General features: G+C 48.8%; 1 pseudogene; it reads right to left on the reverse strand.

The window, feature by feature from the left end:
- Nucleotides 1-936: 936 nt before the first annotated feature.
- Nucleotides 937-26,908, reverse strand: LOC147726503 (uncharacterized; annotated as a pseudogene).

Consider the following 26,908-nt stretch of genomic DNA (forward strand, 5'->3'; position numbering starts at 1 on the left):
AAGTGCCAAGGGAAGCGCACTCGGCGCTTCAAGGAAGATAAAGCGCGCCTAGCGCTACAAATCAAAATCAGGGTGCCTCCAGGCACAGGAAAGCTCCAGCAGGGTCTGGAGGCAGGCAGAGGGGCAAGGCAGGGCCAGAGCCAGCACACTGGGTCTCCAAGCAGGGAGACAGCCAAGTGGCGGTCCTCTTGGCCCCTGCAGCAGCAGCAGCCCCCTCTGGCAAGATCCTAGGCAGAACCAAGAACAGGACAAATTGTATGGGGACACAGCCCCTTCTTATACAGAAAAATCCCTCTGTCTCAAGGGTGCAGGGTGGGGGGAAACCAGTCGCAGCTGGTTCTGAAGTACTCTGTTTACCTCAACCACCCCCTCTATTCACTGGCAGGGCTAGGGCCATCAGTCGCACTACAGGGGGTGGAGCCAGCATTGTCTGGGGAAAGTCCAGGCCCATCAGGGACCAGGGGCACTCCTCCCAAGCCATCAAGCATGCTAATCTCAAACTCACCACCGGGCAGACCCATCCAGCCTCCCTGGAGCCAGGCTCACCAGCCAGCTCCAGCCAATCACACTGCAGACATATTTTACAGTAATATGCCAAGTACTAGAAATGGCATTTCTACTCATGACACACACATGCCACATACACCATTGCAAAGCATTCATTCCCACGAACACGCACATACCGAATTCGAGCATGCACTCCCCACACATCAGGAATTACTAGGGACACAGACATTCCCCATGCATCCCTATGGGAGAGCAGGCCAGCCTAACTACATGCACGCACTTTACTCTGGGACACAGAGGAAAAGTGCGCACAGACCAGAAAATCATCCACGCATATCACAGATCAAAAGCAAAAAGATTAGGGGTGAACCTGCCTTAAGGGCCAAGTCCAACACAACCCCCTTCCAGCCAAAATGCAGGGCAGACCAATCACCACCGTGATTGACTTACCTGCTTGGGGCGATAAAACACGGACGCGGGCCCGCAACTGCAGGGACACCCTCCTGTTTTACGCCACTGTGAACCCCTGGGGTTCTTTCTAAAGCTATGGTAGGGACTCACTGGATTACCCCACTGGTAATCTCCAGCTGCCCTCGGCGAGGACCAGGCCCTAGGCCACCCAGGTGCCACTGGATCCTGCCAACTCACCAAGTGGGGGGTAGTAACCCCTGGCACATAACAGCCATTTTCCACTCTTCCTGTCTGCAAGACAGGGCTAGACTGCCACTGGTTCTCCAGCCTAGGGTCTACAACCTTAGGTGGACCAGGAGTCTCAGGGAAGGCTCTCCTCCCCTTACCTCTTCTCCTAGGGTTCCTCCTCCTCCTGCGAGGGGTACCCTCTAAACACCACTCTCCCAACCTAGGGTTTAACCCCTCAGGTGGTACCGGGGTCAGAGGTGGGATTTCCCACCCTCTGCACCCCCTTCCAGAGTCCTGCTCCCTCCCAACCGGGGCGGTATCTCTGGAGAAAGAACTGGTTAGGACACTGCTTACAGTATTCCCACCCTTCAGGTCAGGCAAACCCTGAACCTGGACCTCCAACCTCCGGTCTAAAACCTTTGGTGGAATCACTGCCTGGCACTCCAGGACTTCTGAGGACTCACAGGTCACTCCCAAATCACTCCTTTCACTGGACTTCTGTACTCTCCCTCCTGGAGCAGTACTGCCAGTCTCCACAACTACAGAAGCTCCGCTCACAGATGCTCCAGGTCCCCTGCACACTAGGAGATCTCCCTCAAGTGGACTAACAGGTAAGCATAGGTCCCCACCCTGGTGTTCCCTAAAGAAACCATCCAGGCTCTGAGGCAGGGCTTCGGGCATCTGGGGACTCTCGGTCTCACACTTACTTCCGCTCCACTGAGACAGACAGCAAGCCCCTACACCCTCCTCACTATACTGAGACCTAGCTGGGCTACTCTCACCCTCCTCCACCACGCTGGGTTGGAGAAAACCTGACCCACTATTATTGGAATCACTCACTAGCGGCGCTAAGGAACCTCTTGCACTCTCCCAGCGCTCTGCTTCATCTGCAAGGGTATCTGGATCAGTCAACCCAAATTCCAACAGGTGTTGGCGCAACTCTGGCAAACAACTATGGAGCACCTGCTCCCTTAGAACCAGATCAAAAAGCTTGGCAAACTCAGTTCCCATGTGAACCTCTAGCCAATCAGACAGTGCACCTTGACATTCATCCACAAAGTCCTCCCAGGACTGGTGAGACAGTTTCCTAAGGTTCCTAAACCTCAACCTATTCTCCTCCTCTGGAGAAACAGGAACCATACTCGGGGAACTGGGAGTGGGACTGTCAACACCAACATTTAAAAAGCTGCCACCACTGGACTCCACCCTCCCTGGGGAATCCAGACAATTACACATGCACTCAGGGGGTAAGCTACTCTCTTGGGCTACCTTCTCCCTGAACAAGGCCCTCTCAGCCTCTAGCTTGGCATGCTCCAACCTGAGCTGTTCCAACGCTAGCTGATACTCCCTCTCTTCCTTCCTATCCAACCACTCCTCTGGGGACAGGGAAAGGGATGGGGCGCTGGTACTGACAATGGACCCAGCAAGGGACTCCCTATCTATGGGGTCATCACTCTCTGCTGACATCCATCCACTGTCATCACCATCCAACTCACATTCATCAACAGAATCTTCAGGGCTCCCCACAGACTCACCACCCTCATGGCGTGCGGCCCGGGCCCTATCTCTCTCTCTGTGCTCACGATCCCACTGATCCTTTTGCCACAGGATCAGGCTGTCCCTAAGCTGGGACTGAGTGACCAACTCACTCATCTCTATGCCTCCCTTTTCGCAGAATCTGACCAGCTCTAATCTACTGTACCTAAACAGACTACAGAGATCAAAAACTGGCTCCATTTTGGCGGACGTTCTCGGGAAAAGTTTGACACAGGGACCCTGGGGGTCTGAGCTAAACAGGAGAATACAATCAACAAAATTCAGCAAGATTCCTATCAGAGAACTTGCACTCCACTGTCCAGGTAAACACACACTCATTCACACACAACCCTCCCCTCCAACTGGTAAGGCAGTTTCTACCACCCCTGATTTTCTCAACCTGACCACTAGCGACACAGGTACCAAACTCTGGGAGCAGGGCGGGGAACAAGGTACTGGACAAAATACAAATGACACCTTTCAGGAGAAGCAAAACTGAACTTCCCTAAAAAACAATAATCCCCAAAATGCGGTTATCTAAAAAATGCAGAGCTTTGAAGGGTGGCCTGTCGCCACTGTGGTACAGCGCAAACACAAATTCTTTTCCTCACCGCTGCGACCAATGTTAGAAACGGGACCCTGGCCGGCCAAGACTCGCGTCGAGGTCAGTCAGGGATCGCCATTTCTAAGGTCAGGGCAAGGGAGTCACACACCAAGGCAACCCCCACTCGCCCTCTAGGTAACGTGGCGCGAGCAGTCTAGGCTAAACTTGGAGGCGGTATGAGTTAAGTATTTGCGCACGCACCCCAGCAACAACACCCAAGGCCCACCACAAAGAAAGACTCCACACAAGGATATATAAAAAATAGCCTTTGTATTATAATAAACAAAACACATTAGATAACACATGCAAACTGTACAATGTGCCAGGGGCACGGGCAGAATTTACAATGTGGAAAATAAATACAAACTTGATGAACATTATCGGCGCCATCTTGCCCCTTTTCCAAGCCCATTCGTGCGCGTAAGCGGCAGCCATTTTTTTGAGCACCATGACCTCCCTGCCCCTCGCTGATAGCCAGCGCGTCTCTCTCTCTCTTAACCTCGCAAACATTCCCCCGCACGCTGACAACCCCCGCTCTCTCATGCCTTGGGTCATAAACCCCTCTTCAGCGCAGCTTCACCACGGAATCCCATCCTGTTCCCAGCGCGACACCTCCCCTCATTCCTTTCATGGCCTCAAACCCTTTTGATGCAAACCCCCTTTTCCTGTGTCCCCGTTTGTCTTCCCTGTTCCCAGGCCGCCACCTGGCTCTGCGGATACTGTTTATTACCCCGTACAGTAGGAAGCTTCCCCTCCCCATCAAAAGACCCCCGAATCGATCAAAGCCCCCACCCCATGAGATCCGACCAACCCCATGCATTCCGTGAATCGGCGGAATGCCCTGCTGTGCGACAACCATCACCTGTTGTGACCGGGGTGGGGAATCCAACTGTAAATGTATGTGGGAACGGGTCTGAAGGGGAGATTCCGAGGATGTTCTTTCAAGTACTAAAGTATTGCGAGAATGTGTTATGTGCAATAAAGGTCATAAACCCTAGTATAAGAGGCCAGGCCTCAGAGATGTGGTTAGAGCACCTCGTGACGATACTTGCTGTCTGAATTGATGTGTTCTCCTCCGGAGAGAATAAAATCCTCGTTTCCTGCCTTCCAGTCTCCAGCGCCTGCTTCTTCATTTGATTAATATCGGTGGGTCATAGAGGCGATACCGCCGGGCAACATAAAAGGGTCTTTGGTTACCGGTTGTCTTTGGAACCCTTTTTAACAATTGGCGTCCCAAACGTGGGGCCCATCAGCGACTCGTGGATCCAGTGGGAGAGGTCCCGACGACAGAGTGAACGACTGCAACGATCGGAAGGTACCCTGTCCGATAGACCCTCGTCTGACAGCCGATCATCCGAACTTCACTGGTTCCGAACAGACCTCTCTCGAGTGATCTGCGGTCCTGACTGGGAACCATCAGGAGTGCCACGAGAAGTACGAAGAGAAGAGAACGATCGGGCGCTGGATTCGGAAGACGAGAAACGGTCCATGCGGTCCGGGTAAGGTCGTGTAAACACGACGAATTGCGAAAGTGATAGATAATTGAACGTGATTGATAATTGTTGAGAAAATACTAGTATTACTTTTTGTTAATTTATTGGAGATTCACTGTCTACAAACGGAGAAACAACAGGCTCTCCCTTTATAAACAGCGAAGGATAGGTACGCACCCGTCGGACCTATCTTTCTCCCCCACTGAACAATTGCCCCTTCCCCCCATTGATTAACTGTTATAGATTGTTTTCTGGAGATTCTCTGTCTGCAAACAGGGAAAAATAGGTCCCCTCTTTACAGATAGTGAAAGGGTAGGTGACGCGAACCTTTGCGAGCCTACTTATTCTCCCCATTGACCATATTGATTTTTTATTTTTGACCTAACATTGATTGCTCAGAATTGGTTCATGAGGTATTCACTACGTGCAAACAACGTAGAATAGAAATATTCTATCTAGTCTTTGCGCGCAGTGATAAGATAGGTAGTGCTGACTATTATCCCATTGTGATCCGTCATGCCTGTCTTCTCCCCACTGGTTAGTAGCCTGTTTAGCCCGGACCGCTTATTAGAGATGAACCATCCGGCTCCGCTGGAAGGCACCCCTAATAAGGACATGTTCATGAAGCATGGATTAATCGCTATAGCCTACAGTGAACTATGGCATAAATATACGAAAAAGGATCGAGAAAGTCAGTGGCCACTGAGAGGATCCTTTGATCTTGACAAAATAGAAACGGTAGAAATAGCCCTTCGTAGGAATGAAACAACACCTATTATGCTCGATAGTCTCGGCATGTGGCGCAAAGAAGCCACACGACGAAGGGAAGGCGACGAATTTAGAAAAGATGAGGGGACACGACGGACAACCCTCCAAACGTCTAGTAGGCAAAGGGAAGGGCCAGCAATGGCACAGTCCCGAGGAGTAGACATGGAAAGAGAACGGTGTAGAGGGATGTGCCGACAAGTCAACCCCGGGACACAACGACCCGAAGGTAATCCCCCGACACTGCGCACAGGACGAATAGATTTAAAACAGAACCAATGTGCTTTCTGTAAACGCCTCGGGCACTGGAAAGCCCAATGCCCGACTCTGCAAAGCATAGGTAAGAATGGAGGGTTGACAGAAAGGACCGACCGACAGAAAGGAAAAAGGCGCGAGATAAAAACCAATCAGACTAGTGCAGACAGAACAGACAGGACCACCCCGTTTGATTATGCTCGGTGGCACAGATTTCGTCAGACCAATTTTAACGACATGTTAGAGTTCTGGGACTGATTGCTCTCTGTTGCTCCCCCACTCTGAAAAACCAAACACAATTACAGACCAGTGTAAACAACCCCCCGTTAGAGAAAAGACTCAAGAAAGCCAAGCGTCTATTATATAACTTAGGATTTAATTACGGTAATACACACAACCAACAGTAAATAGAATAACTAGTAGAACTCTCTAAAAAACAAACTTTACTAATAGAAAAAAATACAAAACATATTATGCTCACTCCGGAAGTCTTCCAATGTAACAGTTCGATGGTCCCGCCCATCCGAAACACATAGCACGTGTGGGGCGGGGCCTGCCAGCAACCATGGGCCAAAAAGAGATCGCTGGCGAGAAGGTACTGGAGACTCCACAAAGCAGGCAATGAAATGGTCTTTCCATACTGCCCTTCCAGGGATGGCGTCCCCCGGGCCGCGAGTAGGGAGGGGGCGGCTGCAAATGACCCCCTCCCTCGTATCTCCTGGTCCGGCCATCACGAATTCCTCCATCGAACGGATGCAGGGTGGGCAGGGAGGGAGAGGCGACGCGGACGAGCCTCTCCCACCTCCACAGGTAGGAGGCTTCCCTGCCCTGGCCCGGCACCGATGTCCTCCAGCCGGGCGACGGCCATATACCTACGCTGCACAGGACACATAATGCCCGACTGGTATATTTTCTCAGCACAGGACATACAATGTCCGACGGGCATATCTACGGAGCACCGGATGTACAGTGGTCCCCCAAGAGTCGGAATCAGGGGTGTAGGGTGGTCATCATGTGCGCCCCTGATTCCAAGGGACGGTGTAGGATGCGCCGGGAGAGGGAGACGGCACGGGTGAGCCTCCCTCACCTCCCCAGATGAAGGCTCCACTGCTGCACCCTGGCGCCCCGAACCAAAATGTCCTGCTCCAGCCGCATGATGCTCTGTCTTTCGCCATCACAAGAAGTTTTCTTCCACTCCTGACGGATACGGCAAAGGTGGCTGCCACAGGGTCTCAAAATGGCGTCTGGGCCCTCGAAAGGCGGGTCTAGGCCGCTGGAGTAACTTTGTCCGAAATTGCAACTTGGGCACTTGCCGACCTGGGCGAAAGCCCCCACCATCGACAAACACCCCCTCGACTTTGAAGATTCTACCAAAGTCCCAAGAGCCCTCGGCCCCTTCAGGCTTCCGGTGAGGAACAGTTGCATTGATCTCAAATGAAATGACCACGGCTTAGCAACAAGATGGCGGTGCTCTCGTGTCTGCATCAGCTTCCGTCTGAACCACCCAGGAACATTATGGGCTAACGAACTCGAGTAAGTTCCGGCTGAACATCAACATGACCCGGTAAGAAAGACTCTACCCCCTCCCTCTCTTGATTGACGGTCCACACCACCAGCCCCTCTGCTAGCACAGTTTTTTTTGAACTGCCGAAAGGGACCCTGGTCCAACCGCCAATCGTCGGGGACATTTTTTTCCTCTGATGCTACTTCCGGATTAAGCCGGCCTCGCCCAAAATGGCGCCGGTATCAATGGAAACTAACGGATGCCTCGTGGTGTTCCTTAGCTAATGAAACTTGATGTACTAAGATATATATATATATATACGAACCATTGCGCACTCGATGTTAAAGGGAGGAGGGTTCACTTGGCGAACATTTAAGAAGGGTTCCGTAAAATGTTGATTTCAATGAACAATTTATTTTTGATATTTGTTGTAACTGATACATAACGTCGCTTATGATGCACACCCGCGGTTTACATCTAGGAAATGTGATTACGATGAGCTTGACTGTGTTTCCATTTATGAACTGAAATGCCCCTGATTCCTTCGTCACGCAATGAAATGTTTTTGGTTACTTGCAAATAATTAATTAGACCTTTTTTACATGTTCTTGTGCTACAAAATAACCCCCCCACTGTATGTGCTTCCATCGACGACATGTCAGGCCAAAATATGAATTGCGCTCTCACATTTTACGTATTGAATAAATCTACAAATAAAGGTCTTAAAAAGCTACGGATAGGCATCGCATACTTTTGTAAATGCGGGTATCGGTGGGAGGGTTTTTCTATGCGCAACCGTTCTGCTCTTTTTTTCAAGGTTATCCGAGAAATGGTTGTCCGGCCCCGGATTGATGATCAGATCCCAGGTATGATACGTTGCCTCCAAAATATGCGACTAAGCTCAGGGACTAACATATGAAGAAGGACCTCGACTTCTGAGAATGGGTAAAGTAAAGCGGGGTGATTGATAAAATGTTATTAAGATATGGTGGTCGAAGGTACTAAGGTACCGGGTTAAAACGAAGAACTGATATGTCTTAGAACCTCACAGCTTTGGGAATGATTTAAGGATCCCGAAGGCCGGATACATCTACAAAACCGGGTACCTCACGCTAGGAACCTCTGATTCCTTTTTAGCATTTTCACTACACACGATCCTTAATGCCATCCTCGAACCTCCCCATGAACCACCTATCACATTGCCTGCCCCCATGACTTTAGGAAACCAAAACCCTAAGGGATTATATCCCGAAGAGATAAGTACGAGTATGTGGTAAGTAAAGGACTTTCGTGCCCATACATTTGATGTGTTCGAATGTTGTCCCCCTACCCCCCCTTTTTTCCCCCTTTTTCCCTCTGCAGGTTACATTAGAATCCCGATTAGAGTATCGTAAGGGATCTGGAACCACGTCACGCCCGATGCATGAAAACGGACTACCGCTGCAAGACGACACAAAAAGGACGCCCTACCCAATGCACGACCTTTTTGTACTAGATCTAATGCTTTTCTGTCCCAAAACTGCATGCTTTTTATATCCTAACACAGACCCGAAACGTCTAACGTCGGGTAACGCACTGAATAGCCCAAACAATACACGGTCATTCTCTATGTCCCATGTGTACTGTTTTGCCTATTGTCTCTCTCTCTCTCTCTCTTTCTCTCTTTCTCTCTCTCTCTCTCTCTCTCTCACTCTTTCACCCCTCCACACTTTCCCTCTTCCTAGCGACTGGCACCTAATTGGCGAACCTGGTGCACCTCCTGATTGGCCCCAAATACCACAAGTATTTGCACAAATTTGTCCTAAATAAAATTGTATCGGTACCACGTTACTACCTCTCCTTTTCTGCTAAATATGGATGAAATTTAAATTGGCCAGTAGGAAAGGGACAGGTAAGACGACTGAGGTTCCCTAAATTTGACCCACAGCCAGGGAACTATTTGTCAGTGGCTTCTATGATAAAATATGTCTGTGGTAATGCGACCACCCCCGTTCCAAATTGTCCCCGTACCCCAAACAGTAAGCAAATGATCGAGACACCCCCATCTACCCAAAATGCCCCCAGTTTGGTATCAGCTGCCCTGAACGAGAACTTGAAAAACGCCCCTCGCTCCGATTCGCTGTGTTCCTAATCGTTTTTCATAAGATCCCACCTTCCCTGAGGATAAGTTTAATAATTATCGCAAACCACCCCCCGAGTTTTTGTAGTAACCAGGTTGCGAGGATTTATATAGAAAGTTAGAAAGATGTATGCAAAGTTAAAAATTAGATCGAAAATCGAAAGACCTTGTTGCTGTAAGCCTTGCTGAAAATAAGATGTTTTGATGTAATGAAGACTTGTTTAGCCTATGTTCATCCCTCAGAAGGATGCCTATCAGACTATGGTGAATAGCACGTTGCACTTTTTGTAAAATACAAGGCCCTGAAGACCAGCCTAGTCTTGCAAGACTCGTACTAGGGAAATGGGTCTCTGCCAGAAGAACTGACATCTACTATAATAGACATATGACAAATGAACGTAATAATCATCAAAGCGTCAAAGAATTAGCCAACAAAAGGAAGTTGTAAGGAATCCAGCAAATCCATCATCAATTGTTTATACGTTAGCCGCAAAAATCTCAAATGTAGCGAGTGCTTACCCCAGTTGCTTGGTGTTGGGAGAGAAAATAGATTTATGTAATTACCTTTTTTTTCTGCAAAATCTCTAAAGACTGTCTTTTCAACACTCATTTAAGGGTATCACTGTCGGAGGGGAAAGAGACCGGATGTGGGAGCACGCGGCCTGACTGCGGATGGTGGAACATCAGCGACGGAGGCCGAGGCGAGACCACAGCAGTAAGGAGTCGCAGGACGGGGCACTGTTTCAAACAAAGCTAAGGAAAGGGCTGACCTGAAGCCCCTGCTCTATGATCAACGTGTGCCAAAAAGTCCCCGCTCTCTGAACATGGTTCCGGACCCGCCTGTCGCAAACCCTCCGTCCCCCTGATTTGTTCCCGACTTGGCCTTGCTCCATCCCCTCCTCCTCCGACCTACCATAAGGACTGTTCACACCCGCACCTTTCCACCCGAACTCCCAAGTTCCTCCAAATCCTACTGAGCTACCCAGAGAAGAGTACTCCCTGCGTCAGAAGGGAGGGAGCTCCGACTAAGTAGACCACGAACTATGTTAAATCCCAGAACGGTGACCTAGAACTCCACCAAGGGTAGCCCCCGAAGAAAAGATAAACAAAGTCTGTGGTTCTGCCCGCTACCAAGCACCTTGAAGATGATGGAAGCAACAGGAAATGCCCACCACAGAGACTCAAGAAACGAACAGATCTCACAATTCTGGAACAATTGCATTTTCCATTGCAAATCTATGCTCTGCATTGCGGAAGAAGATGCACCTGCTCCAAAACCGTAACGCATTCCTCCTACGAGGTCTGACGAAAACCAAACAGAATGCACCCCTACCCGCAGACCCCCAACGACTCAATCCACATGAACATTTCTGTTGATAGGTAATCCAGGTGCTCAACAGTGCCGACAGAAGACGACAAAGGACAACGAGAACTCTGATATATATATATATTTTTTACTGTATCTCATTTCTCTCCCAACCACCATTGGACTGACTATGCACCCGCCGTATACAAAAAGGACTTACTTATATGATAACTTACCAGTTCTTATTCTATGATCTGTACCCAACGCCCTCGCTACATAATTCTAGTCTGATATTGCATTACGATGACTTTTTCTGCAACCAACTTAACGATGAACCCGCCTACTAAATGATGAGATTTTTCAATATGATGTTTATAATGTGATGTTTATGTACAGTTCTTTCGCCTAAGTCCCCTCTCCCTTACTTATGATCGCTGCATATAGGTATAGATAGGAAATAGGCCAGCAAGATGTCTTGGAAATGTTAAAGGGAGGACTGTGGAAAATAAATACAAACTTGATGAACATTATCGGCGCCATCTTGCCCCTTTTCCAAGCCCATTCGTGCGCGTAAGCGGCAGCCATTTTTTTGAGCACCATGACCTCCCTGCCCCTCGCTGATAGCCAGCGCGTCTCTCTCTCTCTTAACCTCGCAAACATTCCCCCGCACGCTGACAACCCCCGCTCTCTCATGCCTTGGGTCATAAACCCCTCTTCAGCGCAGCTTCACCACGGAATCCCATCCTGTTCCCAGCGCGACACCTCCCCTCATTCCTTTCATGGCCTCAAACCCTTTTGATGCAAACCCCCTTTTCCTGTGTCCCCGTTTGTCTTCCCTGTTCCCAGGCCGCCACCTGGCTCTGCGGATACTGTTTATTACCCCGTACAGTAGGAAGCTTCCCCTCCCCATCAAAAGACCCCCGAATCGATCAAAGCCCCCACCCCATGAGATCCGACCAACCCCATGCATTCCGTGAATCGGCGGAATGCCCTGCTGTGCGACAACCATCACCTGTTGTGACCGGGGTGGGGAATCCAACTGTAAATGTATGTGGGAACGGGTCTGAAGGGGAGATTCCGAGGATGTTCTTTCAAGTACTAAAGTATTGCGAGAATGTGTTATGTGCAATAAAGGTCATAAACCCTAGTATAAGAGGCCAGGCCTCAGAGATGTGGTTAGAGCACCTCGTGACGATACTTGCTGTCTGAATTGATGTGTTCTCCTCCGGAGAGAATAAAATCCTCGTTTCCTGCCTTCCAGTCTCCAGCGCCTGCTTCTTCATTTGATTAATATCGGTGGGTCATAGAGGCGATACCGCCGGGCAACATAAAAGGGTCTTTGGTTACCGGTTGTCTTTGGAACCCTTTTTAACAACAAGGGGAATTATGTACAGGACAGGGCCACATGGACCACTGTCAGGGGTAAGCACTTGTCAGAAAATAATACTGGTAGATATACACTTATGTCGTAAACATAGAATGAGTAGCACCAAAATTACAAATGCAACACAGATCCAGTAATCACTGGAACAGAGTCAAGACCTCCTACGCAACCCTAAAACACTGTAGGTAATCACGCAGGTAACTAGGACCTTCAGCAGGACCTGAGGAAGGAATACCAACACCTAAGCAATTCACTCTTAGCAAAGGGAAGGAAACCTAAACATAAAATGCAACATCAACAATCTACTATGCAGGTCACATTTAGCAAAAGGGGATAAACATGAAATACCTAATCAGGTCACTTTAAGAAAAGGTAAGTGGACATAAACAATTCACTATGCACGGGGTGCACACAGCACAACACTCACAAATGTCCCTCATGCCAACTGGCCTCGAAAGGGGCAGAATGCCCTGAGTCTCAGTGTCAGGGGGGGTCTGCGCAGGTAGCACAGACACAAAGCCTAAACGTGGCAACTGTCCACTAAGTGCTGGACAGTTGATAAACAGAACTGGGCAAACGTTGGAGCCAGGAGGGCTCAAGAACAAAGTGGGCAAGGAGCCTCTCAGGGGCTCACAAAGCAAATGTACAAAGGTAGAGCTTCAGCGCTCTTAGGATAATCAACAATGCCCCAGAGCCTCTCTCAGGGCTCTAAATCACGATGGGGGCAATGAGCCTCGCTGGGCTCGCAGAAGGAAATGCCCTGAGCCACTCGGGGCTCTCACGAACTAATGCGGGCTGGTGGAGCCTCTCTCAGGCTCGTAAATCAAATGGGCACTCGAGCCTCGCGGGCTCTAAATGAACAAAGGTGCCCCGGGTCGTTGGAGTCCCTCACGGGGGACTCAAAAACAAGTAATGCCCCCAGGAGCCTCTGGGCTCCACAAAGAAATGCAGCAGCGTTGGAGCGGCCCTCTGCCAATCGGGGCCGCTCGAAGGACAAATGACCCTGTCCCCGCACTCACCGGTATCTCGCTGGTGCTGCGGGGGCAGGAACACTGCCGGCTCTCCTCCTCTGCAGCCCGGGGCTCCTCTTCCTCGGAGCTTCGCTGGCGGCGCCTCTCTTCTCGCTGCCTGGTTGCGGAGGCGGGACTTCTGGTCGGCCTCGAGGGCTGCGCTGTGATTGGCCGGTCGGCCAAATACTTCCGGGCGCCGCGGGCAGCGCGGCGGCCCGTTTCAGGCAGGCAGGCGGCTTCTCAGTACCCGAGGAGTGGGCTCCCTCGAGGTATTTACAAAATCAAAGTACGGGGCAATGCCGGGTGGGCACCTGCCTCCAAAAATAAAGATAAAGCGAGGTGGCACTCGCTATGCCTCGAAACGGCAAATACAAACGGGCAGATGCCGGGTGGGCACCGGCTGTACAAAGAGCGCTCCCCAGCGCTCGGGGACAGGCCACAGCGCTCTCAAGTGCCAAGGGAAGCGCGCTCGGCGCTTCAAGGAAGATAAAGCGCGCCTAGCGCTACAAATCAAAATCAGGGTGCCTCCAGGCACAGGAAAGCTCCAGCAGGGTCTGGAGGCAGGCAGAGGGGCAAGGCAGGACCAGAGCCAGCACACTGGGTCTCCAAGCAGGGAGACAGCCAAGTGGCAGTCCTCCTGGCCCCTGCAGCAGCAGCAGCCCCCTCTGGCAAGATCCTAGGCAGGACCAAGAACAGGACAAATTGTATGGGGACACAGCCCCTTCTTATACAGAAAAATCCCTTTGTCTCAAGGGTGCAGGGTGGGGGGAAACCAGTCGCAGCTGGTTCTGAAGTACTCTGTTTACCTCAACCACCCCCTCTATTCACTGGCAGGGCTAGGGCCATCAGTCGCACTACAGGGGGTGGAGCCAGCATTGTCTGGGGAAAGTCCAGGCCCATCAGGGACCAGGGGCACTCCTCCCAAGCCATCAAGCATGCTAATCTCACACTCACCACCGGGCAGACCCATCCAGCCTTCCTGGAGCCAGGCTCACCAGCCAGCTCCAGCCAATCACACTGCAGACATATTTTACAGTAATATGCCAAGTACTAGAAATGGCATTTCTACTCATGACACACACATGCCACATACACCATTGCAAAGCATTCATTCCCATGAACACGCACATACCAAATTCGAGCATGCACTCCCCACACATCAGGAATTACTAGGGACACAGACATTCCCCATGTATCCCTATGGGAGAGCAGGCCAGCCTAACTACATGCACGCACTTTACTCTGGGACACAGAGGAAAAGTGCGCACAGACCAGAAAATCATCCACGCATATCACAGATCAAAAGCAAAAAGATTAGGGGTGAACCTGCCTTAAGGGCCAAGTCCAACAAAAGTTGTCATGTTTATACGGTTGTCAGAAACTAATCCCTTCTTGTGAATTCGAGAACGTTTCTAGTGAACTCTGAGCTAGCTGGAACTCACTATTAAGTATAGTACATTCGATAGAGACCTATTGACTTAAGTCCTATGTCAAATCTATAGGATATATTATTCCAATGCGCAGAGCCTATTGGGAATATAGGAAATACACTGCACCTCCTCTGTTTTTGATGCTATGCTGGATTTTGTTTTTTCTGGCTTAGATGCTTTGGGTACTTTGCCACTGCTGATCAGTGTCAAAGTACAAGTGCTCTCTGTGTAAATTGTGAATATGACTAGTTCTCCCTGATTGGCATATTTGACTTACTAGTATGTCCCTTGTAAAATGCACTATGTGTGCCAGGGTTGGTACGTCAAATGCTACTAGCTGATTGTGCCACCCACTTGAGTAGCCCCAAAGAGATGTCCCAGGCCTGCCAGTGCCTGCGTGCAGTTTGCTAACTGCCATGTTGACTTGTCAAGTGCACCCACTTGCCAGGTCCTACTCTTCCATTTCCTTACACCTAGGACACCCCTATGGAAGGCCCAAGGTACACCCGTGGGCAGGGTGCAGTGTATGTGAAAGGTAGGACATGTACTGGTGTGTGTACCATGTCCTGGTAGTGAAATAATGCCAATTTTGTTTTTCACTATTGAAAGGCTATCTTGCCAATAGGACAGAATAGGAAATGCTGTGTATCATTTTACCTGCATATCTTCCCATAGGAGTGAGATAGAAAATTGGAGTCTGGTAGCCCTGAAGTGAGGATGGTTTTTAAATTCTGTGTTTGAAAATATAACTTTTAGAAAGTGGATATTTTCTTGTTCAACCTTTCTATGTGCCTCTGCGTGGTTGTGGATTGACTATCTGGCTTTGGCGTGACAGGGGCTGGGGTGGCTCCAGGAGTCTTGGTGAGTCAGCTTGAGCTGAATAGGCCAATCTGCATTTGGAGTGGTGGGAGGAGTAGTTTCTGTTCCTGACTAGGGCTGTACCTGCCTTTCACAAAAGACTGGCTCCACCTCCTGCTGTGCGTCTGAAGAGCCTGACCCACATTCACAAAGGAAGAAGTTGTGCACTGACAGAGTGCACCCAGAGCTGGTTTGGACTGGGTCCAGGACCCCGATAGATAGAGAACAAAGACTTTTGGGGTATAAAAATGAGAGCTAAACCCCCTGTAATTTAGATCATCCTGGAAGTAACCTTTGCCAAGGGAATGAATGTGTGAAACTGAGAAGAAGGACTGCCCTTGCTGTGTGATCTGGGGCCGACTTGCAGTTGCTATTCTGCCAAAGGAAGGAGAAGGACTTTTGCTGTGTGCTGTCCACTTCTGAAAAGGAAAATCTCCAAGGGCCTGAGGAGAGCTGGTGTCCTGTTGTGGGAACTCAGTCATATCAAAGTTCCCAAGAGCTAATCTGAGAAGCTGCAAGCGTGTGTCTGCATACAGCTGATGACTTTATGTGCAGCCTACAGTGATACTTGGATGCCATGCTTATTGCCAACACCACCGCTGTGTGCGTGTGTCTGCACTCAGCCGTGATGGGACCATGGCCCTCATGAAACCAGCGTGATCACTGAAGTACTAATTGGGGGTGTGTCACCACCACTTGCCCGAGTCAACCCAGATCGCTATCGAGAGGAAGGGAGAGGCACCACTTTGAGTGTGTGACAGCGCGCTGTCCTGCCTGCATTGAGTCTAGGCCTGGGCGGTAAATTCTGTTCCGTTCGTGGACTTTGGGTATTTGCGTTCCGCAGAAAAGCGCGAAATTGCTCAAAATTCTGTGTTCCGTAGCTTCGTGAAATTTTTTGCTTGAGTGCGCGTTCGCTAGATATTTCCCCCCAACCACGCAAACAGCGATTGCGAACAGGACAAAAGCATCGCGAACAAGCAATTCTGCGTGTTTGTGGAATTTCTACGTGTTAGCGGAGATTTTGTTACCATTTCGCCCACCCCTAATTGAGCCCATCGCAAAGCCTGCCATGTTAAGCTAGAAGCTACGTGCCCAAGTTCGCTGACCCCAAAAGGGAAAGCTGCGCTGGGACCCACACCACTGCAAGGCATTGCCTAGCAACCAGTACGCTCCTGTCCTTTTCCATTACGGCCGGCGAAGCCGTCCAGCAAGACGTCATCAGAGAGGACACAAGAAAAGCAACCCCCAGGTAACGTTCAGGATAAAATCTGAACAACTGCGAGTGGCGCTGCCTAGAGCGGGTTGTGTATCTGAGGGGGCCTGTTCCCACTAGCGGAGCTCCTCTCTTAATGAGAGCAATGACCCGAGGGGATCGGCGGCACCAGGGGCCCTATCTCTGCCATTACTACTTGCCGAGTAAACATCCGGGGGCAGGTTGTCATAGCCCTTCACGACGGAGCCAGTTTAAGAATTAGCAGAGTGGTTTTCTTTGTTTTAAGAACAAGAAAGGCACCGTGCATCGGTGTCAAGTGACTTGGGCAAATAACGATATGTTCACCTTGAAAATAGAGTCTCTGCACATGTCTTATTTTAGTTTTTATAATTATCGCTATTGCTTGGTTAGCGAGAAAAAATTATCGCCGAGCTGCGGCGATTTTCATCGCAGATAAACTTTGCGCAAATGCGATAAAAATCGTCTGCAATGCATGAATATCACTGAAAAGTCAGCGATATTCATGCATTACCGAGCTAATGCTCTTAGCCATGTTATCCACCTCCCATTGGACAACATGGCTAAGAACTGCTCAGGGTAGGTGTTAGCTTTTGGAGATATTCGCGCTTAGCGCGAATATCTCCAAAAGTTGGTAATAGGAGATAGCAATGTTAGCAACTGTTTCCAGTCGCTAACATCTTGGCACGCCCACTTTGCATGTTATTAGTGATAAATATCACTGACATGCAAAGTGGGGCCCAAGATGGTCGCTATCTCCTACTGGCTGTCGCTAACTGGTGTTAGCGACAGCTAGGCAATAGGGAGATAATTTTATCTCCGCTTTCTTGTCTTTTAAAGCCAAAAAAGCAGAGATACACCCCCTTGATAATATGCCCCACTGTACCTACCAAATCGTTTTTGATAATACCGGCAGAATACAAAATCTACAAGTTGGTTTTAAACCAGAACCTTCCTAAAAACATTTTAAAGAAAAGCTTAATTGTGTATGTTGGAGTTTCATTGTTTTGGTCTTGCATAACTTAGATTAAAATACTTCATATTTCTTAAACCTGTGAGGTGTTCATTTGTGATGTTTCACTGTGTTACTGTGAGTGTTAGTACAAATATTTTACACATTGCCTCGGGGATAAGCCTGTTTGCTCGTGCCAAGCTACCAAAGGGGTGAGCAGAGGTTATCTACAGTGTGTTTCCCCCTTTCCCTGACTAGAATCAAGGGTCCCTATTTGGTCAAAGGTACCTACCTCTGTCAACTATAGACCCCCATTTCTAACAATGTTTTACTGTTATTTTTAATGTTTTTTCTACAGTATTAAATTTGTTTCTATGATGGGAAAAGTTTTTTTTCTATAGGTGTGTGAAATATGCGTAATTTGGTTTTGCGTAATTAAATAAAAGTTTGACAAAATTACACATACTTACATGACAAGTTAATCTGTCATTTTGCACTATTTTCTACTTGAAATGAAATTTACCCTTGTGTCAGATTTTATAGCAAGAATGCATTTAAACAAAGTATTGTACACAACAGGTGCTCAACTTCTGTTGCTCAAATGATTTTGCTGTAAAATTTTACTGTATATGGCAATGTTTGCAGTAATTTTCTTACGATGAATTGTACATAATTACATGAAGAGGTATAATTTCGAGAATCTCACATAACCGTTATGACACAAAATTCCCCAAATTACACGAGTGTAATATTAATTTCCGCGAGGCTTACTGTTTTTCTTTTCCAGGCTGCCATATTTTTTATACATTTGGTTGTTGCTTCCCTTTCATCAGTCAGTGAAGCATCAAAGTCAAGAACAGGCATATTGTTAGAAATTGAGTTGATGGTTGACTGGGGTGTAAGTCCTGGTCAAGCCTCAATCCTTGCTGGGTGACCCACATAAAGTCACTAACTTAACTTGGGCAAAACCTTTGGTAGCTTGACACAAAAAGCAAACAGGTATAACTGAGAGGCAATGGGCAAAGTACTTATAAAGCACACAATCAGCAAAAAAGATAAGCTGAACACAAGGAAAATCCCAAACCAATTTTGAAAAATAAAGTAAATATTGATCTATTATTTGACACCAAAATGACACAAATCCAATCAGTAAAACCAGAGTTATAAATGTTGACATTTTTTTGTAAGAACAAGTGCTTAAATGTTTGAAGCATCAAATGCGGACTCTTAGTGGCGCAAGACTGGATCAAAGTTGGAAAATGTGCCCAATCATGATGGAGCACAGTTCGATACACACCGTGGATTGGGCATGGTCAGCACTTGACTTCAGACTTAGAAGAATTTCAGAGAGAAAGTGATTAAGTAAAAAAGTTTAGCAAGGCTAGGCTACAGGAGCTGTCCAAAGAAAGAGCGTTGTTGTCAGATAGCCTTGGGTCGAACCCATAGTGAAGATTTGTACGTTCTGACTTATTCTCTGAAATGAAAGTTGCAAATCTCCAGCAGGATGAGGCAGAGGGCTGTAGTCGAAGGCAGTACCATGAGGTCGAATACCCTCTTTGGAGAGGGATGGCTGAAAGGAATTTGCAGATGTGGAGAAGAACATAGCGGGAGAAGCTGAAAATTCAATCAGACCGGCGATGCACCTTCAATGGATAGGCAAGCAGGTTGCCACTTTTTGAGTTTGGCTATCTGGGCACCTTTAGCACCACTTCCATTGGTGCGGGACTGAAGGGGCACCACTTACAGGGTCAGGACTTACTCAGGCTGTGCCTAAGTGTGGTTTCTGTCACTGTGGCTCTAAACAGGAGGCCAGCAGACAAGCCCTTGTGTGTAACCCTGGAGGTTCTGGGACCGATGGAAATTCAGTCTTTGAACCCAGGCAGAAGGCAGCAGAGCAGAGGAGCAACAGGACAGCAATCAAACTGGGCAGCAGTCCTTCAGAACTGCAGTCCATCAGAGTAGCAGTTCTTCCAGCAGTATAACAGTCCTTCTTTCTGTCAGAGTATCCACAGGTTCAGAAGTATATTGAAGATTTAGTGTCTGAGGTTCAATTTTTATACTCTGGTGCTCTCCTTTTTGAAGGTGGGAGACGCTACTAGACAGTGGGTTTGAAGTGCATTGAATTTCCTGCTTCTGGTGCTCTGGCCAGACAGTGGGTTTGAAGTGCATTGAATTTCCTGCCTCTGATGCTCTGGCCCCAAGCTGGCAATTGTGACAATGTGGGGTCATTAGGCCCTTTGTGTGAAGGTAGAGCACAGGCTATTCAGTTGCAAGTGGGGCTGTGCTCTGCTCTGACCCATCCCGCAGGCAGATAGCACATTTAGGTACACCTAATTCCTCTATTGTGTGATTGTCTGGGAGGAGTTCACAAAGTGTAACTGTCAGTTACACCAAGTCATTTGATCAAAGCCAGGCTGCAGGCACAACAGGGCTGAGGACAGAAAAATGCCAGCCTTCTAAAAGTGGTACAAAAGGGGGTGGTGATGGACGGAGCATCTGAATCAATCAAACACTCACACCCAGTCAAAAGATCCAGGTTTAATCCATCACCGTTCTTTAGCCCACTCTGCCACCCCAGTTCAGACATGGCTATATGCAAATCAGTCTGACCCTGTGCCTCATGGGAACAGTCCAGCCCGAACTGCCAAGCCATGTCTTGACTGGACTGGAAACAAGCTTCCGAGGACCGGTTTCTGGCATTCCAGACGTCTTCAGCCCGGCTTGTTTGAATCCAGTGGCAAAGTGAGCAAGGGACTCACGTCTGAGCATACCCTGCCACACTTATGGCGGCCAAAAGCGGTACAAAAGGGGGTGGTGATGGACGGAGCATCTGAATCAATCAAACACTCACACCCAGTCAAAAGATCTGGGTTTAATCCATCACCGTTCTTTAGCCCACTCTGCCACCCCAGTTCAGACATGGCTATATGCAAATCAGTCTGACCCTGTGCCTTATGGGAACAGTCCAGCCCGAACTGCCATGTCTTCCCTGGACCGGAAACAAGCTTCCGAGGACCAGTTTCTGGCATTCCAGCCATCTTCAGCCCGGCTTGCGGTTATGGATTAAACCCAGATCTTTTGACTGGGTGTGAGTGTTTGATTGGTTCATATGCTCCGTCCATTACCACCCCCTTTTGTACAGCCTTCTAAAAGTGGCATTTTTAAAATTGTGATCAAAACCTGAATTTACTCTTAAAAAGTGCTTTTCACCTCAATTGCAAAGGCAAAAAAATTGACATAGCTACCTGCTTCCAATTGGAAATTGCAGCTTATCAAATGTATACGGACGCCCCAAAGTTTTTTTACTACGTGGACATGTAAAACCTAAAAGTATATGTCCAAACTTTTCATTACACAGCACCCCACCCTATGGGCTACATAGGGCCTACATTAGGGGAGACATATCTATCTATACTACTATTATAAAGAGAGAACACAAACCTTTTGGCAAGCTAAACTCGGGAACCACAGCGCCAATCCACACACCCAAAACAATGTTGTAATCCTCAGGGTGTGCAGATGGACAGAGGCTATAGAAAATAAAAAAAAACGTAAATTTAAAAATATAACTTAAAAAAAAGTAGTGCCCTGAAAGTAGCGCCGGCCGCGACGCTGACGGCCACGACGTATTGCTGGCCGCAATGTACGTGTTGACGATGAGGAGCGGCGGTGAAGTGAGGAGCTCGGGGAGGAGCGGCGGCTCAGGTAAGGCTCTGGGACACGGGACGGGAGGGAGCCGGTGCGGAAGGTTGGCCCGGAACAACTGCGGTAAGGCTCAGGGTCTGCGGGCAGCATTTCAGGCTTGCGTGCACTCCCGCCCCGGCCCCCGCCCGCCACGACATTGTCCGGGACACAGACAATGTCGTGACGGGCGAGGGCCGGGGCGGGAGTGCACGCAAGCCTGAAATGCTGCCCCCAGCCCCCTTCTGCCCCAGGCAACGCTGGGGCCGGCTGCTAGTACTAATATAATAAAGAGAGAGCCCAAACCTTTGAGACGGGTAATCTCAGGAACCACAGCACCAATCACAACACCCAATACAGCGTTGGAAAGGGCAGTTGCAGGAGAAGGACACAGGCTATGCAGACGCCCACCATATACATTTAAAAGGTAAAAGAACCGTGCCAGCAAAAAGGTCCCTCGTGGGCGTGTCTGCGTTGTGCTATGGGCGTGTGCTGGGGGCGTGTGGTACGTTCCGCCCTTCGTGCCATGTCTCATATCGTGTGCTAATCCCAACCTGCTCCCTTTAAATACCCCTGCACCCCATAATCATAACCCACCCTTACTCCTTAAAATACCCCAACACCCTTAAGCTCTAACCCATCCTAACCCTATAAATATACCCTGTACCCCAAACACCCAAACCTATCCCTAAACCCTAAATATACCCCGTACCCCAAAACTCAAACATAGCCCTGAACCCTATAAATACCCCTGTACCTCAAAACCCAAACCTACCCCTGCACCCTAAAAATACCCCTGTACCCCAAAACCCAAACCTAGCCCTGAACCCTAAAAATACCACTGTACCCCAAAACCCAAACCTACCCCTGAACCTTAAAATACCCCTGTACCCCAAAACCCAAACCTAGCCCTGAACCCTTCAAAACACCCCTGTACCCCTGTACCCCAAAACCCAAACCTACCTCTGAACCCTAAAATTACCCATGTACCCCAAAACCCAAACCTAGCCCTGAACCCAAAAAATAACCCTGTACCCAAAAACCTAAACCTACCCTTGAACCCTAAAATACCCCTGTACCCCAAAACCCAAACCTAGCCCTGAACCCTAAAAATACCCCTGTACACCAAAACCCAAACCTAGCCCTGAACCCTAAAATACCCCTGTACCCCAAAACCCAAACCTACCCCTGAAACCTAAAAATACCCCTATACCCCAAAACCCAAACCTAGCCCTGAACCCTAAAAACACCCCTGTACCCCAAAACCCATACCAATCCCTAAACCCTAAAACTACCCCTGTACCCCATAACCCAAAACTTTATCTGAACCCTAAAAATACCCAAGCACCCCAAAACATATACCTCTGTACCCCAAAACATATACCCCTATACCCATACTTACCTTATCCAAACAGGTTCGTCCAAATCAAGCCTGCCCTATTTTACTTAAAAAAGTTAGACTCACCACTAAATATGTTTAATGTCGCTAACTTCTTGGTAGCTGCTTTCCGCATTAAAAAACGTTCTGGAAATAGATAATTTAATAGTCTTGACAACACCCTATGGAATTACTGAAAAATTGCTGCTTTTTTTTAAAACATTTTGTAAATATTTTAACTGCTCTATTTTAACTGTGACTGCAACCCAATGTAATTGCACCCCTTAATTATGTATTTCTGTCTATGTGCTTTTTATGATTCGTTATGAATCGAAATAAAGTTGTTTTGAACTTGAACTTGAACTTGAACTTATCCAAACATTAAAAAAACATGCTTTTACTATTCATGCATTTACAACGAATTTCGTTGTAAATGTATGTGTGGTAAAAGCATATAAAATGAAATGCCATGTGTTATAATGGTATATTGCGGAGTCATGGTACTTTCGTAATGAAAGTATGCGGAGTGTTGGTATGCGGAAAGAAAGTTGCGGAATAATGGGTGTTTACCCTCCCCCGGTAAGTACATTGGTGGCACGGCGACCCACATCTCCAGCAATATACTCATATTTTTTCACCACCCATTTTAAAAATGCACAGGTCTCCCTCATTGATGGCCAGCACCGACTTACACTTTTAGACACACCTCCCGCCACAAGTTCTAGAATTGCGAACTTTAGAGCTGGGGAGCTACGTTCAAATCTCGGCATCAGCTCAACATCCTGTAATTCTAGGCAAATCGCTTTGTCTCCCCGTGCCTACCACAAATGAATGTGTTCTTCTGTAATGTAAATTGTGCTCATGCCATGTTGTCGAGTTTGCGCTATATAATATTGCAAGGAAAAATAAAGTTCGGATACTCGAGTTCACACACTACTGAACGCGCACTCTTATGTGCATCAGCAGTGCACTGTGAATCGGAGCGTTTCACAGGCCTGTCAAAGATAAGAAATGCTATCAAAACAAAATCCTACAAAACAATATAATACTGGCCGGCAGCAATTCATACCCGGACAACGTCAGGACGGGCTGCTAGTATATAATAAAAGGGGAGTTTAATGTTGGACAAGGGGTTTTCAAAGGCAAGTTGACACGACAATTTAAAACTGCATTCATGCTGCAGTGTCAGACCTTGGGCATGTTTAAGCCGCTGCTCAAGTATCAATCAATCAATCAATCAATCAATCAAAGCATTTATATAGCGCACTACTCACCCGGAGGGTCTCAAGGCGCTAGGGTGGGGGGGTCCGCTACTGCTCGAACAGCCAGGTCTTGAGCTGCTTCCTGAAGGCAAGGTGGTCCTGGGTCAGGCGGAGGTGGGTCGGGAGGGAATTCCAAGTCTTGGCGGCCAGGTAGGATAAGGACCTTCCTCCTGTGGTGGCTCTTCGGATGCGGGGGACGGCGGCGAGGGCGTGGCCGGTCGATCGAAGCTGGCGTGTGGGAGCGTAGAAGTTGAGGCGGCTGTTGAGGTATCCTGGGCCTTGGTTGTGTAGGGCTTTGTGTGCATGGGTGAGGAGACGGAAGGTGATTCTCTTGTTGACCGGGTGCCAGTGCAGATCTCTCAGGTGTCCGGAGATGTGGCTGTGACGGGGGATGTCCAGGATGAGTCGTGCTAAGGCGTTCTGAATCCGCTGGAGTCTCTTCTGGAGTTTGGCAGTGGTTCCGGCGTAGAGGGAGTTGCCGTAGTCCAGACAGCTGGTGACGAGGGCCTGGGTGACCGTCTTCCTGGTCTCGGTGGGGATCCACCGGAAGATCTTACGTAGCATGCGCAGGATGTTGAAGCACGACGAGGAGACGGCGTTGACTTGTCTGGTCATGGAGAGGGAGGAGTCCAGGATGAAGCCCAGGTTGCGTGCGTGGTCTGTTGGTTTGGGTGCGCTGCCCAGGGCGGGGGGCCACCAGGAGTCGTCCCAGGCAGAGGATGAAGATCCCAGGATGAGGACTTCCGTCTTGTCCGAGTTCAGTTTCAGGCGGCTGTTCATCATCCACTCGGCTACGTCTGTCATCCCTTCGTGTAGGTTGGCTCTGGCGGTGGCGGGGTCGTTGGTGAGGGAGAGGATCAGCTGGGTGTCGTCGGCGCAGGAGATGATGTTGAGGTTGTGTTGGCGTGCGATGGCTGCGAGGGGGCTCATGTAGACGTTGAAGAGGGTTGGGCTGAGCGAGGAGCCTTGAGGAACGCCGCAGATGACTTCGGTGGTTTCTGATCTGAACAGGGGGAGGCGGACTCTCTGTGTCCTTCCGGCGAGGAACGAGATGATCCATTCCTGTGCCTTCTCCTGGATTCTGACGTTGCTGAGGCGCCGCACTAGGGTTCGGTGGCAGACAGTGTCGAAGGCCGCAGAGAGGTCTAGGAGGATGAGGGCCGCTGTTTCTTCGTTGTCGAGCAGGGCTCGGATGTCATCGGTGGCTGCGATCAGGGCGGTCTCGGTGCTGTGGTTGGCCCCAAAGCCAGACTGCGAGAGGTCGAGGGATCCGTTCGTCTCGAGGAAGGCGGCCAGCTGCTTGTTGACGGTCTTCTCAATGACTTTTGCAGGAAACGGGAGCAGCGAGATGGGGCGGTAGTTCTTGAGGTCGGTGGGGTCGGCTGATGGCTTCTTTAGTAGAGCGCTAAGTTCGGCGTGCTTCCAGCTATCCGGGAAGGTAGCGGTGTCGAAGGAGGTGTTGATGATGTCCCGCAGGTGGGGTGCGATGACAGCGTCGGCCTTGTTGAAGACGTGGTTAGGGCAGGGGTCGGTCGGAGATCCGGAGTGGATGGAGTTCATCGTGCCTGATGGTGTCTTCGGTGCTGATCGGGGTCCAGGCGCGGAGAGTGGTGGTGGGGGGCGGTGGTTCAGTCGTGGCATGCGTCGGTTGAGTGCTGAAGCTGTTGTGTATGTCCGCGATCTTGTTGTGGAAGTAGGAGGCGAGGGAGTTGCAGAGGTCTTGCGAAGGGGTGATGTCATTGTTTCCCGCATTGGGGTTGGAGAGCTCTTTAACGATGTTGAAGAGTTCCTTGCTGTTGTGTGCGTTGTTGTCCAGTCGTTCCTTGAATGCAGTTTTCTTGGTGGCGTGGATCAGTTGGTGGCACAATATGTGCTGCAGGCCCAGTGGTAGCATTTAATTTACAGGCTCTGGGTTTATAGTATACCACTTTAGAAGGGACCCATAAGTAAATTAAATATGCTGATTAAGTATAAATCATTGTAACCATGTTTTAGGAGAATAAGCACAAACCGTTTATATCTGGTTAGCAGTGGTAAAGTGCGCAAAGTCCTAAAGCTATCAAAAATAAGTGCAGACAAAATGTAGAAGGTGAGGGAAACATTTGGGGAAGACCACTCTAAGGCTGACAGGTCTAATACATATGCTGTTGCTGAATTGTAGATGCTGCTGCTTAGGTCAATAAGGACATATAGGGGCACATTTATCTGGACATCCTGACCCACATGTTTCACTGACTTCAAGTTGTCCAAAACTCTGCAGCACACCTTGCTTTCAATATCCCAGACCATCCATCTAACTCTGAATACCTCAGAAATTTCCTCTGGCTCCCCATAGACAAATGTGCAGGTTCAAACATTTTTGCTTTGCCTGCAGAGCCCAACATAACATTGGACCCATATATGTCAACAAGAAGGTAGCTTTCCATCAACCTACTAGCTTTTTGCACCTTACTAACCTCAGGCTGGAATTTTCTTCCCCAGATTGCTGGTGCCTGGCATGGAGGCCATTCCCTTTTGTATCTGGCCACTAAGAACTGGAACAAGCTCCCACCATCCCTTCCCCAACTGTTAAGTATTCTGGTCTTCATATTTATGTTTTGTAAAGGTTTTTGCTTTGTAAAAAATGCGTTGTAAAGGCATGCGTTGTAATAGTATGCATTGTAACGTCATACATCCTAACTCGCTAGGTAGTTATACCTTGCTGAATTTCAATCAGTTACTTGTTTGCCCCGCACCCAGGGAGCTGGTCCCATTTGATGGCAGTGGACACTGTTAATGCCCTTTCGCCACTCCTGAGATGTTTCACTATGATCTATGAATCTTAATGACTGAGGAGGGTGTTAAGAACTATAGTGGGAGGAAAGAGTTTCTTTTCTTCCATTCCTTGTGTACCAGCCAGTTGACGGCTTTGAATTTGATTAGTTTTCCTGTAGGTTGCGTTTCCATACTTTCCTTGAGCATGCTGCTGAGGGTGTCGGGCAGGTTCTTTGTCAT

Source organism: Lissotriton vulgaris, chromosome 3_1 (assembly GCF_964263255.1).
Source record: "Lissotriton vulgaris chromosome 3_1, aLisVul1.2, whole genome shotgun sequence".
NCBI classification, from domain to species: domain Eukaryota; kingdom Metazoa; phylum Chordata; class Amphibia; order Caudata; family Salamandridae; genus Lissotriton; species Lissotriton vulgaris.